Consider the following 23584-nt stretch of genomic DNA (forward strand, 5'->3'; position numbering starts at 1 on the left):
TTATTAAACTTAAAATGTATCTTAATAGGCATTTAATGGCATGAGCTAATCTACTGCAAATAAAAAAGCACCCAATGTCATTTGCATGCACTTTGCACTGCCACATACTGCCCACTGATACCTCAAGTTTAAAGACATTTAAAATATGAATGAAAAGGAAAGGAAGTCCGATGACCTCAAGACTGTAGTGACTTTTAGTTCAAGTCCTACATTTGGTGACAACACATGTTATCAAGAAGCCTTCGAGGGACATGATACAACATCATTAGAGTTTAGACAGCAGTCTGTGGAGTGCATAGGGACAGAGACACTGATTTGCACTAAACAATATAGATACACTTATGATAGAAAGATAATTTCAAGGACCTCTTGAAGACAAAAAAAATAGATAGGATGTTAGTTGATCTAAAGTTCCTTTCTTCCAAGGTGGGGTTCAGCAGTCGTGCACTTTAGACAAAACTGGACCATTGCTTTTCATATTGAAGGTCATCTTAGAGTATAAGTTATTAGTTTGCTGGCATTCAACCATATCCCATACAAGGAAAAAACTGAATCAAAGAGGATCCCTAACATCAGACAGGTTGTATTTTCTTGGAGTCATCACATTAAGATTTTTATATACATAGAGAGTCAAAATTCAAGAAAATCCCTGCATGTTTGTGTCCTATCAGGGAGATATCAAAAATAGCGGTCCCCCCAACACCTAAAACTACCGCAGCAATCCAGTATGATATTCTGGTCTCTGGCAGACTTTGCAGTATTTGCTCAGGTACTTTAATTCTTTGCCTGAGAAAGAAACACACTAAGGGCAGAGCAAGAATGTGTTTTCTTTCTAAAAAGTACATACTCTACGTCTGAATGTTGTAGTGTTTGATATAAAAAAACTTACAAAGTAGCAACTGGTGATACATATACAATAAACACAATATTTTATATGAATACTGTTAAGTAGTTATTTCTAATTTACTCTAGATACCTTCTGAGCAGTCCCATCAGGATATCGGTAAGCAAACAATAGAGGGAACTAGATGCACAATTGTGCAAAGGACATCTGGAAAAGGCTAGCTGTAAAATTCTTCAGGACAATCAGATACATTACAAGTCATATGATTCTATGTCGCTGTATAACATAAAACATTCATCCCTTTATTTACACTGAGATGCAGTAGTTACCTGCTTTCTGCACTGTTGCCACTTTTCTGGTAGTTGGAACAACTAGATAGCCCGCAAAGAGGAAAACAGAAAATGAATGCCAGATGTTGAGATTTGAAGCAATGTATTTAGATGGAACTATTTTATTTTTTTCAACTATTTCCAGGCCCGTCTAGAATGGATTTTGGGTTTTGTAGAAAAACATAGATGGTTCTAAAAGGCTCCGTCTACAATCAGAACTGATGATAATAAAATGATTAATGCTGTTATTACTTTGAAACGAATGCGGCAAAGATCATAGAGCAACAGAGAATGTGGAACTTTACAAAGTTTTTGGACAACCTTTGGACACTGTTTAATTTTGTTGGAGACAATCTTTGTAATGTTTACAATGCATAAAAATCATCAAAAATGCACTCTACTGATAAAGAGAGCGGGAAAGCAAGAAATATGTACATGTAGTTATGGGCATATATTTATATATCTAATTGTATATACATATGCATACTACTATGTAGACTTTATACAAATAGAGCTACTGTCTCTCTGTATTAAGGTGGGAACAACACTTCATAGGAAAGCTAAACTTGAAATTTCATAAACTTTTACCTCAATTGACCAATTTGCACAAATTATCTGCTGAACTGCATTTAAAATTACTACTTAAAAACTGGTAAATTTGTAGTATGTTCTACATGGTGAAAGTGTAAACTTTGACATGGGATGTTAGGCATGGGAACGGGTAGAATTCACACGTGAAATTGCATGGGTACATTCTTGGAAAACATAGCAAGTGTTTTCTGAATGTTGTAGTGTTTGATATAAAAAAACTTACAAAGTAGCAACTGGTGATACATATTCAATAAACACAATATTTTATATGAATACTGTTGAGTAGTTATTTCTAATTTACTCTAGATACCTTCTGAGCGGTCCCATCAGGATATCGGTAAGCAAACAATAGAGGGGACTAGATGCACAATTTGCAAAGGACATCTGGAAAAGGCTAGCTGTAAAATTCTTCAGGACAATCAGAGACATGACATGCCATATGATTCTATGTCGCTGTATAACATAAAACATTCATCCCTTTATTTACACTGAGATGCAGTAGTTACCTGCTTTCTGCAAAGTTGCCACTTTTCTGGTAGTTGGAACAACTAGATCACCCGCAAAGAGGAAAACAGAAAATTAATGCCAGATGTTGAGATTCCAAGCAATGTATTTAGATGAAAATATTTTTTTTTTTTAACTATTTCCAGGCACGTCTAGAATGGATTTTGGGTTTCGTAGAAAAACATGGATGGTTCTACAATGCTCTGTCTATAATCAGAACTGATGACGATACAATGATTAATGCTGTTATTACTTTGAAAGGAATGTGGTAAAGATCATAGAGCAACAGAGAATGTGGAACTTTACAAAGTTTTTGGACAACCTTTGGACACTGTTTAATTTTGTTGGAGACAATCTTTGTAATGTTTACAATGCATAAAAATCATCAAAAATGCACCCTACTAATAAAGAGAGCGGGAAAGCATGAAATATGTACATGTTGTTATGGCCATACATTTATATATCTATTTGTATATACACATGAATACTACTATATAGACGTATTACAAATAGAGCTTCTGTCTCTCTGTATTAAGGTGGGCACAACACTTCATAGGAAAGCTAAACTTGAAATTTCATAAACTTTTACCTCAATTGGCCAATTTGCACAAATTATCTGCTGAACTGTATTTAAAATTACTACTTTGAAACTGGTAAATTTGTAGTATGTTCTACATGGTGAAAGTGTAAACTTTGACGTGGGATGTTAGGCATGGGAACAGGTAGAATTCACACGTGAAATTGCATGGGTACATTCTTGGAAAACATAGCAAGTGTTTTATGAAAGTGTACCAGCTTTCATATGCATGTAGTTCTCTATGCCACAAAGAGCCTACTGACATTTTTGGATTTGACCTCTGTAATGAGAGAACATGATGGTAATTGCCCACAGCACTGTGGCCTGAAGTTGTTTTCCTGTACTTGGTAAAAACAGTGATTATAGAACAAGTTTTGAGGATAACAAAACAGCATTATGTGAGCAAGCACAGCAGGTGGCTGTGTGTGTCTTAACATTGGATCCAATCTTGCAAAAAAAACGGGTACTGCATGGATGTCCTAATGGCAATACCAAATACTACTTAAAAGTGGAACATAGGAAAGGAGTTATACTTTCCTGCAGTTCCTTTTGTCTAAAGTACTCAGTATGAATCCTGTGCTACTAAGAAATTTGTAACATTATGCCACTTTTCCAACACTGTTTGAAAATCCATTTTTTGTGTGGTCACCTGTTCAGCTGCTGACTGGTATTTCTGATTCTTCTACTCTGCACACGCAGGCACTGCTGGTAATGTCTCAATGTATGTGCTTTGACACTTAAATATGACAAAACTGGCTAATAACCAACTTGCCCATTTGAATTACCAGTAAGGTCTTATTATATGGTGCAGGAGATATACCAGTGATATGGAAGTTATTAATGACTGGTGAACGAACGTACACACATTGTCATTCACTAGGCTGATAAGCAGACTATGGGTTCAGGCCTACATGGGTAGGTTGGCTGGTGCTGCATTTAAACCTGCTGGTGAATCTGTCAAAAAAAAACTTTTTGGACAGAAAGAGGTCTGCTTTGATATATTCAGTCACGCTACATGTACGTTTTAGACTATATTTTAGGTTGCTATAATTCAAAGGATTGAGATGTAAACATTTCCAATTAATTGCAGTAGTTGGATTTTATATAAATACACAGGAAAGTACTATTTATTAACTGACAATTTGTCTGCTTGAAGTTTAAATACGCTAATTATTATTAGCCGGCCTGTTGTTTCCTTTCCATTCAGCGCTGTATTCTTGATGAGAAGTGAAACTGCTCTTAGAACAGAAAGAATGGTTTGAGCATTTTGGTAGAAAAGCCTGTCATAAGGTATGTTACTCATGCTCTTAAAGAAAGGAGAGCTGGGGAGGGCTCAGGATCTTCAGTAACTTGTAAAGGATCAGGGTGAAGCTTACAAGTTGAAAGTAACATGTCCACTGGCATCGGAGGAAAATGTGTCCTTGGATCCCGAAACCAATATAGCCAACCTGGTTCCAATCCAATGAGGTGAAGAGATGGTCCCAGATCCAATTTTGTTTGGTTGAGAAAGAGCCAACCTCCCATTTTCCTATACACACTCCTGGCTCAGGATGCTATTCCTGTGACAGATTAATTCTGTCACGCTGGAATTAACTAAGAATAGTACACTGTGGGATAGCGCAAACAAAATGTGCTGAAAAATAGGGAATGTTTGCCCTTGGAACTTATTACCCACTGGTCAGGGACTATTGATGAGTCAACCTACCCACTGTCTCTTAGTTTCAACAAGGTGGCTCTTGACTGACTGCAAATGAGAATTTATTTAGACCTGTGCAAGTAGAAAATCAGACTGCACCTCGTATTTGTGACCTGCCAGGACCACTGAATGACTCTACTTGTTTTCCCTTACACGCAAGACTAAGAAGTAGATTGCATTTCTCAGATGTCTGACCTCTTGTATGGCTGGAGGGACATCAAAAGTTGCAAGTGATTTTTTCCTCAAGTGACCAGCTGAGCACTGTGCACAAAACCTCAGAATAACGGCGTACACATTTGAAAGTTTGAAATGGCCAAATTAAGTTGAGTATTTCCAAGAAGTAATAGGAAAGGTTGCAATTGGATGTCAAACAAGTAGTTATTAAACTTAAAATGTATCTTAATAGGCTTTTAATGGCATGAGCTAATGTACTGCAAATAAAAAAGCACCCGATGTCATTTGCATGCAGTTTGCACTGCCACATACTGCCCACTGATACCTCAAGTTTAAAGACATTTAAAATATGAATGGAAAGGAACGGAAGTCCGATGACCTCAAGACTGTAGTGACTTTTAGTTAAAGTCCTGCATTTGGTAACAACACATGTTATTAATAAGCCTTCGAGGAACATGATACAACATCATTAGAGCTTAGACAGCAGACTGTGGAGTGCATAATGACAGAGACACTGATTTGCACTAAACAATATAGATACACTTATGATATAAAGATAATTTCAAGGACCTCTTGAAAACCAAAAAAATGGGTAGGATGTTAGTTGACCTAAAGTTCCTTTCTTCCAAGGTGGGGTTCAGCAGTCGTGCACTGTGGACAAAACTGGACCATTGCTTTTCATATTGACGGTCATCTTAGAGACTAAGTTGATAATTTGCTGGCATTCAACCATATCCCATACAAGGAAAAAACAGAATCAAAGAGGATCCCTAACATCAGAGAGGTTGTATTTTCTTGGAGTCATCATATTAAGATTTTTATATACGTAGAGTGTCAAAATTCAAGACAATCACTGCATGTTTGTGTCCTAGCAGGGAGATATCAAAAATAGCTGTCCCTCCACACCTAAAACTACCGCAGCAATCCAGTATTATATTCTGGTCTCTGGCAGACTTTGCAGTATTTGCTCAGGTACTTTAATTCTTTGCCTGAGAAAGAAACACACTAAGGGCAGAGCAAGAATTAGTTTTTTTTCTAAAAAGTACATACTCTAAGTCTGAATGTTGTAGTGTTTGATATCAAAAAACTTACAAAGTAGCAACTGGTGATACATATACAATAAACACAATATTTTATATGAACACTGTTATTTCTAATTTACTCCAGATACCTTCTGAGCGGTCCCATCAGGATATCGGTAAGCAAACAATAGATGGGACTAGATGCACAATTGTGCAAAGGACATCTAGAAAAAGCTAGCTGTAAAATTCTTCAGGACAATCAGAGACATTACATGCCATATGATTCTATGTCGCTTTATAACATAAAACATTCATCCCTTTATTTACACTGAGATGCAGTAGTTACCTGCTTTCTGCACTGTTGCCACTTTTCTGGTAGTTGGAACAACTAGATCGCCTGCAAAGAGGAAAACAGAAAGCATGAAATATGTACATGTAGTTATGGGCATACATTTATATATCTATTTGTATATACACATGCATACTACTATATAGACTTATTACAAATAGAGCCTCTGTCTCTGTATTAAGGTGGGCACAACACTTCATAGGAAAGCTAAACTTGAAATTTCATAAACTTTTACCTCAATTGACCAATTTGCACATATTATCTTCTGAACTGTATTTAAAATTACTACTTTGAAACTGCTAAATTTGCAGTATGTTCTACATGGTGAAAGTGTAAACTTTGACGTGGGATGTTAGGCAAGGGAGTCGGTAGAATTCACACGTGAAATTGCATGGGTACATTCTTGGAAAACATAGCAAGTGTTTTATGAAAGTGTACCAGCTTTCATATGCATGTAGTTCTCTATGCCACAAAGAGCCTGCTGACATTTTTGGATTTGACCTCTGTAATGAGAGAACATGATGGTAATAGCACACAACACTGTGGCCTGAAGTTGTTTTCCTGTACTTGGTAAAAACAGTGATTATAGAACAAGTTTTGAGGATAACAAAACAGCATTATGTGAGCAAGCACAGCAGGTGGCTGTGTGTATCTTAACATTGGATCCAACCTTGCACAAAACAATGGTACTGCATGGATGTCCTAATGCCAATACCAAATACTACTTAAAAGTGGAACATAGGAAAGGAGTTATCCTTTCCTGCAGTTCCTTTTTTCTAAAGTACTCAGTATGAATCCTGTGCTGCTAAGAAATTTGTAACATTATGGCACTTTTCCAACACTGTTTGAAAATCCATTTTTTGTGTGGTCACCTGTTCATCTGCTGACTGGTATTTCTGATTCTTCTTCTCTTCACACGCAGGCACTGCTGGTCATGTCTCAATGTATGTGCTTTGACTCTTAAATATGACAAAATTTGCTAATAACCAATTTGCCCATTTGACTTACCAGTAAGGTCTTATTATACGGTGCAGGAGATATACCAGTGACATGGACGTTATTAATGACTGGTGAACGAAAGCACACACATTGTCATTCACTAGGCTGATAAGCAGAATATGGGTTCAGGCATACATGGGTAGGCTGACTGGTGCTGCATTTAAACCTGCTGGTGAATCTGTCAAAATAAACTTTTTTGACAGAAAGAGGTCTGCTTTGATATATTCAGTCACGCTACATGTGCGTTTTAGACTATATTTTAGGGTGCTATAATTCAAACGACGGAGATGTAAACATTTCCAATTAATTGCAGTAGTTGGATTTTATAGAAATACACAGGAAAGTACCATTTATTAACTGACAATTTGTCTGCTTGAAGCTTAAATACGTTAAATATCATTAGCCGGCCTGTTGTTTCCTTTCCATTCAGCGCTGTATTCTTGATGAGAAGTGAAACTGCTCTTAGAACAGAAAGAATGGTTTGAGCATTTTGGTAGAAAAACCTGTTATAAGGTATGTTACTCATGCTCTTCCAGAAAGGAGAGCTGGGGAGGGCTCAGGATCTTCAATAACTTGTAAAGGATCAGGGTGAAGCTTACATGTTGAAAGCAACATGTCAACGGGCACCGGAGGAAAAGGTGTCCTTGGATCCCGAAACCAATACAGCCAACCTGGTTCCAATCCAGTGAGGTGAAGAGATGTTCCCAGATCCAATTTTGTTTGGTTGAGAAAGAGCCAACCGCCAATTTTCCTATACACACTCCTGGCTCAGGAGCCTATTCTTGTGACAGAGTAATTCTGCCATGCTGGAATTAACTAAGAATAGTACACTGTGAGATAGCGTAAACAAAATGTGCCGAAAAATAGGGAATGTTTGCCCTTGGAACTTATTATCCACTGGTCAGGGACTATTGACGAGTTAACCTACCCACTGTCTCTTAGTTTCAACAAGGTGGCTCTTGACTGACTGCACATCTGAATTTTTTTAGACCTGTGCAAGTAGAAAATCAGACTGCACCTCGTATTTGTGACCTGCCAGGACCACTGAATGTTTCTACTTGATTTCCTTTACACGCAAGACTAAGAAGTAGATTGCATTTCTCAGATGTCTGACCTCTTGTATGGCTGGAGGGACATCAAAAGTTGCAAGTGATCTTTTTCCTCAAGTGACCAGCTGAGCACTTTGCACAAAACCTGAGAATAACGGCGTACACATTTGAAAGTTTGAAATGGCCAAATTGGGTTGAGCATTTCCAAGAAGTAATAGGAAAGGTTGCAATTGGATGTCAAACAAGTAGTTATTAAACTTAAAATGTATCTTAATTTGCTTTTAATGGCATGAGCTAATCTATTGCAAATAAAAAAGTACCCAATGTCATTTGCATGCAGTTTGCACGGCCACATATTGCCCACTGATACCTCAAGTTTAAAGACATTTAAAATAGGAATGGAAAGGAACGAAAGTCCGATGACCTCAAGACTGAAGTGACTATTAGTTAAAGTCCTACATTTGGCGACAACACATTTTATTAAGAATCCTTCGAGGAACATGATACAACATCATTTGAGCTTAGACCGCAGACTGTGAAGTTCATGGGGACAGAGACACTGATTTGCACTAAACAATATAGATACACTTATGATATAAAGATAATTTCAAGGACCTCTTGAAAACAAAAACAAAAATGGATAGTATGTTAGTTGACCTAAAGTTCCTTTCTTCCAAGGTGGGGTTCAGCAGTCGTGCACTGTAGACAAAACTGGAACATTGCTTTTCATATTGAAGGTCATTTTAGGGGCTTATGGCCATATTTATACTTTTTGACGCAAAGCTGCGCCGCCGCAGTGTTGTGTCAAAAATGTTACCGCCGGCTAACGCCATTTCGATGCGCCGTGCGGGCGTCAAATTTATACTTTGACGCACGGCGGTGCAATCAACAGGTGGGAGTCATTTTTGTTTACGCACATCGCGGTGTCAAGTCGTAAAGGAAAACTACGTTAGCGCGACGTAAATGACTGTGGGTCGATTTACGAGACCGCAACCCGGATATGCGCCGTTTCTTTTGACGCAATAGCGTCAAAAATACCCGCAAACACTGCCCTTTCATTTTGAGAGCCAAAATGGATCCCAGATGCCACTACAGACCCCAGGAAGATGACAGCAGACCAGGAACCAGCCAGGATGATCCATACAAGAACCAGGACATATATAGAAAAAAAAGAAAGTGTTGCTTCAGTGCAGAGGAGCAGGAAATCCTGGTTAAAGAGGTGACGGAACACCAGCACCAACTGTTCATCACCTCTAAGTTGCCAATCAGTAGGAGAGAGGCCATATGGCAACAAATTGTTGACAAGATCAACAGTGTGGCTGAAGTACGCAGGACAGTCACTGAGTGTAAGAAACGCTGGCATGACTGCAAACGTAGGACAAAGGAAAAAATGGCCAGGAACAGGAAGGCAGCACTGCAGACTGGAGGTGGGAGTCCAGCACACCAGGAGGCCCTGGACCACATGAAGGAGATGGTCGCATCATCATCCCTGAGGAGATCGTCAGAGGGATTCAAGGACAGGACAGCGCAGACTACCAGGAGACAACGCACATGCAGGGTAAGTTGCATGGGGGTTTAAAATACAATAATGTTGACTGTAAGCAGGGGGGAAATACCTACTACACATTGCATGTAAGTCAGCATATACATGGAGTGGCATGGGTAAAGGGGTATGGCAGGGGGGCATGCCCTGCACATACAGAAGTTGGGGCACAACATAACACAACACCAACAACAGTCCCATGGGGGCATCCAGTCATGACAACAATGGAGCTAAGGGAAAGCCTCGACAGAAGGGAAGGCCACTACGTCAAACTTACATCCTGGCACTCGTCAGCCAAAATATCTCCTACATTAACTAGGGCCCTATCAGCAATCCACTAGCCAAAACAACAACTGCAATGTAACTGCAACAACAGTTGCCACTAACACCTCTGATCTCTGTGCAGCTATAGTAGCCAATGGCAGTAACCTCCCCATGGAACATACATACCTAAATTAGGGGGTGAGGATGACATCTGCAACAATCTCCTGAAACAAGACAAAGGCCCCAGTACACTCATATGTCAATGCCCATAGTTGTCACATACATCAGCCAAAGTAAACAGCAATAGGAGCGACACAGCACTAAGGACACACACATGCACCATATGTCAGGGTCCTTCACGTGCCTGGCTAACAAGGCAACATCACAAATGTCATACTGCTCAGACAACAGCATTGAGGAGGGGACACATGCAACTGGTCACTGAAATACACCTGCACAGTCAGAGGACCAAATAGGACATTGATACGATAAACAGGGCAATCCAATGTAACACACATTACCCAACATCAGCAGGACACATTAACAATGTCTACATCCATATCACATCATAACATTGCCATGCATAGGATATGCCACATGTCAATTACAATGAAGTCAATGTGAACAATCAGGGATTGGGGCAGGTCCTGAGAGGCAAGTGTGCTGCCTGGGCAATCAGAACAACCACAGCCAGTGAAAGGTCTCACCATAAGAATAGATATACACGGAGGGTCGAGTAGGACAAAAAGATGGCTATTCCCTATTTGGTACAAAGCAACACCTAGAGGCGATTAGGCAGACAAGTCTGATAACTCAATATCATACATGTGACACACAGGTGGGCCATAGGCCTATAACAATGCCCAAATGAAGGACAGCAGGTACCAATACCAAACAAGATCACAAAGTAAATTCATCAAAAGGCTGGCATGTTACGTAAAAATTGTCACAACACAGACACACTAATTGTACCCTGTTTCATTGCAGAGGAACATGGATCTCCTGCCGATATGCCTGTCCCTGATTTCCCTGATGACATGGATGACGAGCCCATAAACATTCCCCAGGAGACCATCCAAAAGGTCCTTGAAACCCTCCAGACCCCACCTTCAGTCACAAGGAGGAGCACAGAACAAGCAGCCATCACAGAAGAACCACCCACCACCCCAATTGCAAGACCTGCCAGCTCCTACACAGCTGAGGACTCTGACGACACTGGCACCAGCTTTGAAAGAACTGTAGTTGGAGTACAGCGGGAGCTGGCCAAGGAGGTGCGGATGGCAATGCAAAATATGGCAGCCAGCCTTGAGGGGGTGCGCTCGTGCATGATGTCATCTGCAGATCAGGCAACAGCTATGCAAACCCTAACATCCATACTGCAAGGACTACAAGAAACTATAAAGGAATTCACCACTGCAGTAAGGGAGTTGCCACAACACCTCGCACCCCAAACTTTCCACTGCATGCCCGAATGCAATCATGACTCCCTCAGGGCCGACCTGGCTGCCTACCATCGTGATGTAGCTGCTATTCTCAAAAACCAGCAGTCCCTCCTTGCTGCAGTACTGCCCTTAAGATCTTCACAGGGAGCAGCCACCGGGATGTCTGACTCCACATCTTCTAACACTGAGGTGTGTGTTGCCCCTTCACAACCAACAACAACAAGGACAAAGCAGACAACACACACCTCAGAAGAAGAAGACATGGAACAGATCACATTCACACGGAAGAGTACCCGGAAGCACTAGTCCCTGGACCATGGCCTACTTTGACCAAGGTCCTACGTTTTGTCAATTTGCCAGCCTCACTACAACTATACTCAATGACTGTTCTGCTAACCACTGTATGACTTGTCAGCATTGCCAGTGAATGTCTCTCTCCTACTAATCGGCAAATCCTGTCCCTCTCCACTGTTGGTAACATCACCCCAGCATGTCAGGAGCATCATCCACACCCCTTCTGTAGGATCACCATGTAACAATGCACTAGAACAGACTCAGCAAACATGGACAATGTACATTTTGCACTACAGCACCTATCAATAAATAGCACTTGCACACCTAATATGTCTCTGTGTAATTTGACACATCAACTGTGCAGTAGATAACTCAAAAGTGCCTGTGTGACAACCATGAAGCTTGTCAATACAACTGTCCTGACATCATGTAGTATGATACATCTGTGCAGTGGCCAGGATTGCATCATAGCCTGACCATCCTGAGGAGAATAACTGATGAAGGGAGAAACCACACACAATCATGCTGTGTTGGACAGAATAATGCTCCATCAATAGCAATCAAAGTCAACTAATGGTGGCTGATAAATGTGGGCACCATGCAATACTAAAACATTAAATTATGCAGTCTAATATAAGCAAACACAACTAAACACAGCATCAATCACCCTTTCTGAGTATACATCCAAGAGGAAAGTCATGCTAAATTGTTGCACACATGATCTATGTCAGTAATGAAGACAAGAAGACAAGAGTGTTAACAACACCTCATCTACAAAGATGTCCCTGAACATCACACTGCAGTCCGACCTAATAAATTACCCACAATACCAAGTCTGGAAGCATACTTTGTGATGTAGAAAACATACTCATCAACACAAATCCTTTCTGATCCATGTAAACTCCAAATGGTGGTTCTATCATATGGTGGATACTTACCAAGTTAGCACAGGTGTAGCTGCCATTTTAAACCTCTTTTTTCTTCGGTGTGTAGCATAGGACACAAATGTCATAGAACAGCAATCACCTACACTGATGGCAAGGCCATGATCAAGTAGCAGTTAACACATAATGCAAAGGGTTAACTATATATTTATTCATAAGTATTCACACCAGAGGCAACTAAAGGAAAAGTCATACCTACACTAATCTAACCTGACTACTCCTAACCCACAACTGTCCCTAACTAACCTAAGCTAAACTTACTCTACACATATAACAAATCGATCTAAACATCAACCCCCCACCCACCATTATGAGACAGGACACATGCAGGGCAACACATACTAACCTACACAGTATCCTAAACAATCATATATTTGTTTGTATTTTTTAATGATTTTTTTTAATTTTTTTGTTATTTTTTTTTTTTCTAAACAGACAGGAATCCTAACATTGACCCCCACCCACACACTCAAAAATGAAAAATAGAAAGAATAAGGACCCCCTCACCCTCCTACCCTAACACTAACTAAGCTAACAACCTATACTAACCTAACACTAATCCCCAAAACCCACCTATCATGATAAAAAGGAAAGAGGAGAGAGGGGAGGGATAAATTAAAATAGACCATATAAGTCCTAGAGGTTGGCCCTCCGTAGGGTCCGCCTGATGGACCTGACCCGCTTCTTTATGTACGCCACATCCTGGCTCAGCTTGTCCACCTTCCGAATGAACTTGTCCATTTTGCGGTCTAAAGCCTGGAGTGCCGCAGGGTCAATTGGAGGTGCTGCTGCTGTCTGTGTGCTGGCAGAGGTGCTCTGTGTGGGAGTTGTTTGTAGCCTACTGGACTGTCCTGCAGCTCTGATATTGCTGGGTCCAGGTCGTGCTGCAGAGGCAGGGACAACTGTCCCCGCCGTTGCTGGGGCCACTTGCGGAGAACTGGTGGTTGTGGTGGCTGTACTGGGCAACGTTGGGCCACCCTGTGGTGAGGCCCACCATGCTCCGGAGGCCCGATCCGCCTGGTATTTTCGGGCCATCCGTCGGAACCCCGACTGCACCTGCAGGATATGCCGGTATCTCATGGCCCGCCTCTCAAATTCATGCTTCTGTGTGGCACTCATGTTTGCAGCTGTGAAGAGAAAGGGCAACTATTTACCATAGGAAATGCATTGGGTGGAATAGCACAATGGGTCAATTGGAAATTACTTTTACTGTAGTTGTAACAGCTCATATCACCACATAGATCATTGAAAGTCTCAGAGGAAGTACATGGGAAGCATGCTTACAAAGGGCATCTCACATCTAGCATACACATGTCTCTACATGATGGGTGACATCAGCCTAAACTTGTCATCAAAATAATTAGTAATGCAGCTGACATTATGGCTGCACCTCCTCTGCCTATTGCCTGGACTACATATGTCAGTGTATGTGATAACAATCACAACCCTCAATATCTGCGATTTGTAATTGGATTTGCTAGTATAGAACTCATGTGCCATAACCGAGTGTGTACACTAGGTTCAAAACAAAGTTTCAAATGGTCACAAGTATGTGTAACATACTGGTTGCTACAGTCCTAGGTACCCTATTCCCAAACACATGGCTGACTTTGAGGGGGGGTGGGAAGAACATCCAACAATCCCATAATCAATGCACACCCAGGAGTGTATAGAAAGCTCAACAAGTTTTTGCCTCCACACACACACCACCAGTGAAGGGCTATCAACAAATCGGAGTCAGCTAAACCTTGTCCTATCCAAGGTCCACACATGTAAAAATGTACTGACTTAGGCCAACATCAATCAATCAATCAATCAAAGGCATTTGTATAGCGCACTGCTCACCCGGAGGGTCTCAAGGCGCTGGGGGGGGGGGGAAACGCTACTGCTCGAACAGCCAGGTCTTGAGTTGCTTCCTGAAGGCGAGATGGTCTTGCGTTGTCCGGAGGTGGATGGGGAGGGAGTTCCATGTCTTGGCTGCCAGGTAGGAGAAGGATCTTCCTCCGGCGGTGGCTCTGCGGATGCGGGGGACGGTGGCGAGAGCGAGGCTGGCGGAGCGGAGCTGGCGGGTGGGCTTGTGGAAGGTCAGGCGGCTGTTGAGGAACTTGGGGCCCAGGTCGTGGAGGGCCTTGTGTGCGTGGGTGAGGAGTCGGAACGTGATTCTTTTGTTGACGGGGAGCCAGTGCAGGTCTCTCAGGTGTTCGGAGATGTGGCTGTGTCGGGGGATGTCCAGGATGAGTCGTGCTGAGGCGTTCTGGATCCGTTGGAGTTTCTTCTGGAGTTTGGCGGCGGTGCCGGCGTAGAGGGCGTTCCCGTAGTCCAGCCGACTGGTGACGAGGGCCTGGGTGACCGTCTTCCTGGTCTCGGTGGGGATCCACCGGAAGATCTTTCGAAGCATGCGCAGGGTGTTGAAGCATGAAGATGAGACGGCGTTGACTTGTCTGGTCATCGAGAGGGAGGAGTCCAGGATGAAGCCTAGGTTGCGAGCGTGGTCCGTTGGCTTGGGGGTGGCTCCCAGGGCGGGGGGCCACCAGGAGTCGTCCCAGGCGGATGGTGATGATCCCAGGATGAGGACCTCCGTCTTGTCTGAGTTCAGTTTCAGGCGGCTGTTCTTCATCCATTCGGCGACGTCTTTCATCCCTTCGTGTAGGCTGGCTCTGGCGGCGTCCGGGTCGCTGGTGAGGGAGAGGATCAGCTGGGTGTCGTCGGCGTAGGTGATGATCTTGAGGTTGTGTTGACGTGCGATGGTTGCGAGGGGGCTCATATAGACGTTGAAGAGGGTGGGGCTGAGCGATGACCCTTGTGGAACTCCGCAGATGACTTCGGTGGCCGCTGACCGGAACGGGGGGAGGCGGACTCTCTGGGTTCTTCCGGCGAGGAATGAGGCGATCCACTCCAGGGCCTTCCCCTGGATGCCGGTGTTGTTCAGGCGCTGTACCAGGGTGCGGTGGCAGACAGTGTCGAACGCTGCGGAGAGGTCCAGGAGGATGAGGGCCGCAGTTTCCCCATTGTCCATTAGGGATCTGATGTCGTCTGTGGCTGCGATGAGGGCGGTCTCCGTGCTGTGGTTGGCTCGGAAGCCGGATTGCGAGTGGTCGAGGGATCCGTTGGTCTCGAGGAAGGCAGCTAGCTGTCTGTTGACGGTCTTCTCGATGACTTTGGCAGGAAACGGGAGGAGCGAGATGGGGCGGTAGTTCTTGAGGTCGGAGGGGTCTGCAGTTGGTTTCTTCAGCAGGGCACTGATCTCGGCGTGTTTCCAGCACTCCGGGAAGGTGGCGGTGTTGAAGGAGGCGTTGACGATGTCACGGAGGTGGGGTGCGATGATGTGGTCAGCCGTGTTGAAGATGTGGTGTGGGCAGGGGTCCGTAGGGGATCCGGAGTGGATGGTGTTCATTGTGCGTGTTGTGTCTTCGGTGCTGACTGGGGTCCAGGTGCGGAGGGTGGCGGTGGGGGGCATCGGTTCGGTGGTGGGGTTTGTGGTTGGTGGGCCGAAGCTGTTGTGAATGTTGGCGATCTTGTTGTGGAAGAAGGCTGCGAGGGAGTCGCAGAGGTCTTGCGAGGGAGTGATGTCATTGTTTCCGGCGTCGGGGTTGGAGAGCTCTTTGACGATGCTGAAGAGTTCCTTGCTGTTGTGGGTGTTGTTGTCCAGTCGTTCCTTGAAGGCTGTCTTCTTTGTGGCGCGGATCAGTTGGTGGTGTTTGCGGGTGGCGTGTTTGAGGGCCGTCATGTTGTCTGTGGTCTGGTTGGTGCGCCAGGTGTTCTCCAGGGAGCGGCAGTTCTTCTTGGAGGTGATGAGCTCGTCGGTGAACCAGGAGGCTTTCTTGCTGCTGCGTCTGCTGGGGGGGTTCTTCTTCAGTGGTGCGAGGGCGTCTGCGCAGTTGGTGATCCACTGTGTGAGGTTGTTGGCGGCTTCGTTGGGGTCCGTTGAGCTGGTGGGGGGGTTCTGGCTGAGGAAGGTGGTGAGCTGGTCGCCGGTGATCTTGTTCCAGCTCCTGCGGGGGGTTTGTTGAGGGTGGTGGTGGGTCGTCGTTTTACTGAAGCTGAAGTGGACGCAGCTGTGGTCAGTCCACTGGAGATTGGTGGAGTGGCTGAAGGTGACATATTTGCTGGATGAGAAGACTGGGTCAAGCGTGTGGCCGGCGTGGTGTGTAGGGGTGGTTACCAGTTGCTTGAGTCCGAGGTTGGCCAGGTTGTCCAGTAGAGCAGTGGTGTTGCGGTCCTTGTCGTCCTCCAGGTGGAAGTTGAGGTCCCCCAGGAGGATGTAGTCGGTGGAATTGATGGCGTGGGGGCTGACGAAGTCTGTGATGTCTTCGCTGAACTGTGTGCGTGGTCCCGGTGGTCTGTAGATGAGGGTGCCTCTGAGCGTGGTCTTGGGGTTGGTGTGTATCTGGAAGTGGAGGTGTTCGGCGGAGGTGAAGGTGTCATCAGAGTTGGTCGTGATGCGGATGGTGTTCTTGTGGATGATGGCGATGCCTCCTCCTGTCTGGTTGACGCGGTCCCTCCTGGTGATTTTGTAGCCTTCTGGGACGGCGATGGCGACGTCGGGTGCTGAGGAGGCGTTCATCCAGGTTTCTGTCAGGAAGGCGATGTCTGGTGCTGTCGAATCGAGGAGGTTCCAGAGTTCGACGGCATGCCTGTGAACGGAGCGGGTGTTGAGCAGGATGCACATCAGGTGTTTGTTGCTGGGGCTCGGTTTAGTAGGTGCAGTGTTGGGTCGTAGGCTGGTGAAGCGGCAGGTCAGGCAGGTGAAGGGTCCGTGGGTGCGTCTCGGGGTGGCTCGGTAGCAGGCGGTGTTTCGGCCGGCGTTGAGTGCGTGGAGGGTTCTGGCATCGTAGCTGTGCAGGGTGTGCTGGCGAGGGCGAGGACCAGGGGGTCTGGCGCTGGGCGCGGTCCAGGCGCGGACGGGCGCAGACGGGCTTACCTTTGGCGCACCTTCGGCGCTCAGTCGGAGCTCCCGCTGCGCGCGTCCGCTGCGCGGTCGCTCTGGGGGCGTCATAAGTAAGGAGCCGGGAGGGAGGAGCAGCTGGGTGGCGGGAGCGGTCCGGCGAATGGAATCACAGGGGGGCGGGGCCGCAGGGAGGCAGCGGCGGGAAATCCCAGGAGCAGCGAGCGAGCGAAGGAATCTGCAGGCAGGAGGCGGCAAAGGCAGGCAGGAGCGGCAGCAGTGAGTGGGGCGACCAAGCCCTGTGGAGGGCTGAGCGGTCACCTCATGTCATCACATACTACTAGTGAGGCATATTTTTCTACAGACACAGAGGAGCAAGAACACCCATGATCATGAGTAGAATGTACACCTAGGGCATTGCACTCTAGTCCCACACACTTCTAGTACAACTTGCGGAAGTACATGCCCCCGGAAGATACAACCTACTGTACAGTGTACTCAGTCCATCGTTAACTAGGGAAGCAGCAGATTTCAGACAAGCCATTTGCAGAAGCTACTGGGAGAATGTCAGTCTGACATGCAGACTCAGTCCGAAACAAGTCCCAGAGCAACTCTTACATTAACCAGTGTATTCCACATGACTCACCCCATTCCCCATAGCGGGCCCTACTAGAATGGCCTACAGTCCCAAAATCTGAGAAATGGATAAGCATAGGTCAACTCAAAATGAAGTGATAACTGAAATCCCACTAATGGAACAATACTAATGAATGGGCAGCGCATCAAACCTTGAATTCTGTTGAACACACAGTAGTCCATCATGCATCGCCAGCAAACATTAATAATAGCACACATGCAACACTCACTGTAGGTGTTGGGGTCCTCAAAATGAGCCACCTCTCCCACTGTGTACGGTGCAGGTCCACCTGTAAAGCATGGAAGGAAGAATATACTCAGAATCAGTGCACTGACAAACAATTGCAATCACAAAGACAATGTGAGAATATGACATGAGTAATGAAACCCTTTCACACATGCTCATACTGCATGGAATTATTCATGAGCAACATTTACATTGGATGAGTCTCCTGCTACAGTTACACACCCTACTACACACATGCAGTGGCCTGGACAGTCGAATATAGGGGTGCATTCATCACATCATGTGCATCCAAGAGAGACATCCAAAAGCTGGTTACTTGAGGCCTGCATGACCTCTCAAACTCAATCAGCCTATGTGGTAATTTTCCATACACACCAACCAGACAGACATGTGACATATGTGTGGACAACATTGCTAACTTCAATTGACGTGAAGGCAGCACTCATTTATAGCATTATGTAGGGTTTACAAATGTCAGTCTAGCTATGGCGTCTACATATAGGTATGATGTTTCAACATCCATTTTTCACTGGATATTGTGACCTGTAGAGTCCTAGTTGCGTCATTAATGTGTCGCTTGTCTGACACAAAGGCAGCACTACATTACATACTGCTACAGGCAACCGGTATGTGTAGAAAACATGAGCTACCTGACTGCTAGCATTTGTCTTCCTTCCCATTGTGCATCAATTACCCAGTAGGTTTCCCTAGCATTACACACAGTCAGCTACTTATCTGGCAGATTGGGTAACAATCATCACATGTCGCCACACAGCTTTAAATTGTGCACATGTAATTGATCTGTACCCACCAACATGGCCACCAATCCTGATTCCCAGGTGGTCCAGCAGATCTTGCTCCCTGGATATCAGATCAGCCCAGCGGTGCTTCAGTTGATGGTCATTCCTTTGGCTACCATATAAACAGACCAAGTGATGGCACACCTTCCCCCACCGGACTTTACGGGCCTCCGTGTGATACCCCTGTATCACCCTACCCCCAGCCTCCAGCATGAGTGGGATGAAATGGCAAACAAGCCATATAAATCCCCCCAATTCCTCCTCACCCATCCTGGAAAGCCATGGCCTACCAGACATGTCAGCACTGACAAAGGGGAAAAAGTTGTAGAAAAAGGAAAAGGGGGAAATGGGGAAAGGTAGGGTGGTGAAATACAAAGAAAACTTAAGAAGAAGAGCCCAACTAACCCCTATATTACAGTACCCACAACAGACTCCCACAGACAATAAATAAAACACTGGACTTGACAAAATAATACAACACAGACTCAGACAGTATTCAACAACAAGACAATGATGACAAAAGCACAATTGAGATGGTACACTGGACACAAAAGCACTAATACACAGGACAACACTTTCCACACAGCCACACAGTCTAGAATAATCTGAGACTGCAAAGTGAAAGTGAAAGTACACCCACTGTACAGATTCTGTAAACAGGATATCCTATTACATCACACCCTGCATAAGATGGCCGCCGTTTTTTTCCCCGCTATGCATCATTTTTTCACGCATACAGCTTGTGCGTCATATTTGTTGATGCATAGGAGTGCAAATAATACAGAGTCAAAAAAAAAATCTTCATTGGTCTATTATATTTGTTTGAGGCATATTTGACAGTTCTAGAGTTGAAAATTAAGCCGCTGGAAAATATGATCTCTAAATATGAAAAATATTTTTGACTCTGCATTATCTGTACTCCTGTGCGTCAAAAATTATGACGCACAAGCTGTATGCATGGAAATATGACGGATTATGGAAAAAAATTAGGCCATGTTATGCAGGATATTATGATATCTATTTTTGTATTAATTTTTTGACTCTGCATTATTTGCACTCCTGTGCGTCAAAAATTATGACGCACAAGCTGTATGCGTGGAAATATGACGCATTATGACAAATATGTCTTTCATTTGTCAAATTGAGAAATGAATTTTGTCATGACCAAACGGTGCTAAGTGATACACATTTGGGGTTAGCTATGGCAAATGTCCCTTATAGGATGTATAGAAGGTATTCACAGTGCAATGGTAATGATTGGTCAGAATGGATATTACTCATAATTGTACACATATGTGGGTAATTGCTGATGGCTATTTTCAAAATATGAATGGGATACCAGGATCTATTCCTTCGCAAAAATGTGTCCACATTTATCACGGTAATCAAAATTATATAAAGGCCAAATAAGTAGTGCAATTGTCGCCTACACTTTTTTAGGGGGTAACCATGTCCTAATTACGAGTTAATGTATCTTAAATGTGTTTTACTTTTGACACGTAGGGCACACATGCGCCTTATGCATGTGTGTGCTTCACATGTGCATAAATAATGTATATTTGGGGGGCAGTAGAGGTGGACTTAGGCCCCCAGCACCCTAGGGTTTGCTCTTCCAGACTTGCAAATTTATCCAAGGTTTTCCCAAATTCAGTAATGCTAAACCTTCAGCAGCAGGCTCATGGAAGCAAATAGGGTATGATTCACTGTTTGCCATTCTGTAATCCCATTTGCCCATTTTACATTTGCCCTATTGATTCTTTGGAGAAATCTGACATACCATTTTGCATTGATATTTTTTGCAAAATCTCAACGTTCCTCATGTCATGATAGCAAATAGGTTGTTGATGTATGTGGCCCTTTATGCATTATCTGGTTTAGTGGCATGTTTCATTCTTCCTGCTAGGTTACAACTGGGACACTACTGTGATCGGCTGCTTGCAAATATTTTGTTGATTGGATGGTACATGTACATGTGTGTGGTCCAATATTGATCCAGTATCAACTGTCAGGGTGTATGTTGTTACTGTAACTTCCAGGTCTCCGCATGAGTTAGTGGCAGCTAATCTTGTTTCTATTGGGTATTGTTTGTAGCAAAATTTGAGAGAAGCCATTGAGGACATGGTCACCTACACATGGATGGTCCCACCCTGTCACTGAAAACGTGTAATGAGACTTTCAACTGGGCAACCTTGGTGTGCTGAGTGAGAGAATGTCTCAGGTGTCTGGATCCGGAATGTGTCATTGCAACATTTGTACTCCAGTTGGCCTCTGTGGATGGTAATGTATCAGGAAACATCATAGCCTCTGTGCAGAAGTAAATGGCTGGTATTCGACACACACGACTCATCTTTATCATTTGAACAATGTTACTTAGCGTTTGAAAGGTCAGGGTCCTCATATCTGTTGACTTTTCATGGATATTATCTGAGGTTGCTGTTTTTGATGGAGGCCATTTACACCATCATACACTATGGTCCTGGTCCACTGTCACACTTTGTAGTTTAGGCATTAATGAGGGCCAGACAACGGAAGGGCCAAGATTTGGCTATTCAAGGGCACTGTCACAAATCGGATGCAAATAACAGTCAGATGATACAATACTATGTATTTGAGTATACATTGATGAGACTAATGACAAATTAGTGTCTGAGGTACAAGAGGTTTTGGACAGCACGTGTGGTCCATAGGTGGACCCCAGGTATCTGTAGAGTGACCCACGGACAGGTGCCAGTCAGGCTGACAGGATGCTGGGTCAATCAGGAGCAAGTTCTTTCAGTAATTACATGATCAAGTGTTCTGACTAGACTGGTCAGAGGGAGCAGTAGACAGTTGAGATGTCACACTGTTTATGTCCTGTGTTGTTTTGAAGGTGACAAGTGAACCCTGATAAAGTTTTCTACGGCAACATTAGTGTCAAAGCTTAATGATGTAATAGCTCAAATTCAAACATGTATGCAGTAGGAGGCATCAGCAGGGACGGGGCATGTACATTTGGGTGGTGTGCATGGAGAGGATCACTGGTGTGGCCTCCATCAGTGGCTCACTAGTCCTGTTAGATGGGATTTGCTGATAATTAGCCTACAGTACCTTTCACAGAAGAATCAATCTACAGGTGATTCCAGGCCTCAAAAAATCCAAGCCAGTGTATTATATGACCTGAGTTCCATGCAGTGAGATGGTACTATGACAATGGTAGGCATAGGAAAGGATGTGGCACACTGGATGACTCTTGTGAGTGTGTGTGTGTGTAGATGAGGGAATCTCAGCGTACACAAATCGGCATTCCAGGGTCCTCTTCAGACAGGTGGGGTGTGAGCATCTGCAAGTGTGTGTAATGTTTTTAGAAAAGGGCTGACATGTAGATGGGATGTGATGTGCTGGATGCTTGTCATAGGTGTAGCACTTGTGCTGTGTATGTTCTGCTTATGTGTAACTCTAGTGACAGATAGTCATTGCAATGATAGTAAGTATTTGGAATTACTGTTGGCAAGAGTCTAGTACTACATTCCTGTTCCTGAAGCATTAGCATGTGAACTGCCTGATGTATGAGGCCTGTTTTCCCCTAGTTGAGTGATGGTGTTTTAGTTGTGTGCCATCTGCTGCGATGATCCATGTTTACTACATGTATGTGAGTCTTATGTGTGGTCCTCAGCTATTGCCCTTCAAAGGTGAACTGTACAGGATGTCTGCCATTTACATTGTGTGTGTATTTGACCATTGTATGGTGGCCATTACATGTGTGGTGTATTTGTTTTGTGTGATGATTGTTATATCATTATTGCTCAATGAGACGACATTCTTCTTCTGATATTTCAAGCTAAAGGTGGGCAGAAATGAGTAGGCCAAACCATGATGTGGTGTTTATTTACAATAGTGCATTAAGTGGTGATGGTGATAATTATGCAAAGAAATTATTTACAATGCGTTTGCGCCTACGCACTCCAGCAGCCGTGTTTGCCCTCCGGTTGCAGGCCAGCATCCTCCTCTTCTTCGTCTTCAGGCATGTATGGGTCTGGTTCGAGGAGGGGAATGTTCCTTTTTACACAAATGTTGTGCAATATTGCACATGTGAGTATGATCCTACAGACCATCTCAGGGAAATATAGTAGGCTACCACCAGTGATGTCAAGGCAGCGGAACCTTGACTTGAGGATCCCAAAGGTCCGCTCGACAATGCTGCGTGTCCTCTTATGGGCCTCGTTGTATGCCCGCTCTGCAGCAGTACTCGGGTTCCCAAATGGTGTTATTAGCCATGGCTGGATGCCATAACCCTGATAAGCTGAAAGAATAACACAGAATGGGATCATGTAGATGTAGCTGGCACTATTGAAAAGACCTTTAATGGCAGTAGTTGTCTTGTGTTGTCTCTGACTCTTTTGTGTACTAATGTGACAT

This window comes from Pleurodeles waltl, chromosome 2_2, assembly GCF_031143425.1.
Source record: "Pleurodeles waltl isolate 20211129_DDA chromosome 2_2, aPleWal1.hap1.20221129, whole genome shotgun sequence".
Classification (NCBI taxonomy): domain Eukaryota; kingdom Metazoa; phylum Chordata; class Amphibia; order Caudata; family Salamandridae; genus Pleurodeles; species Pleurodeles waltl.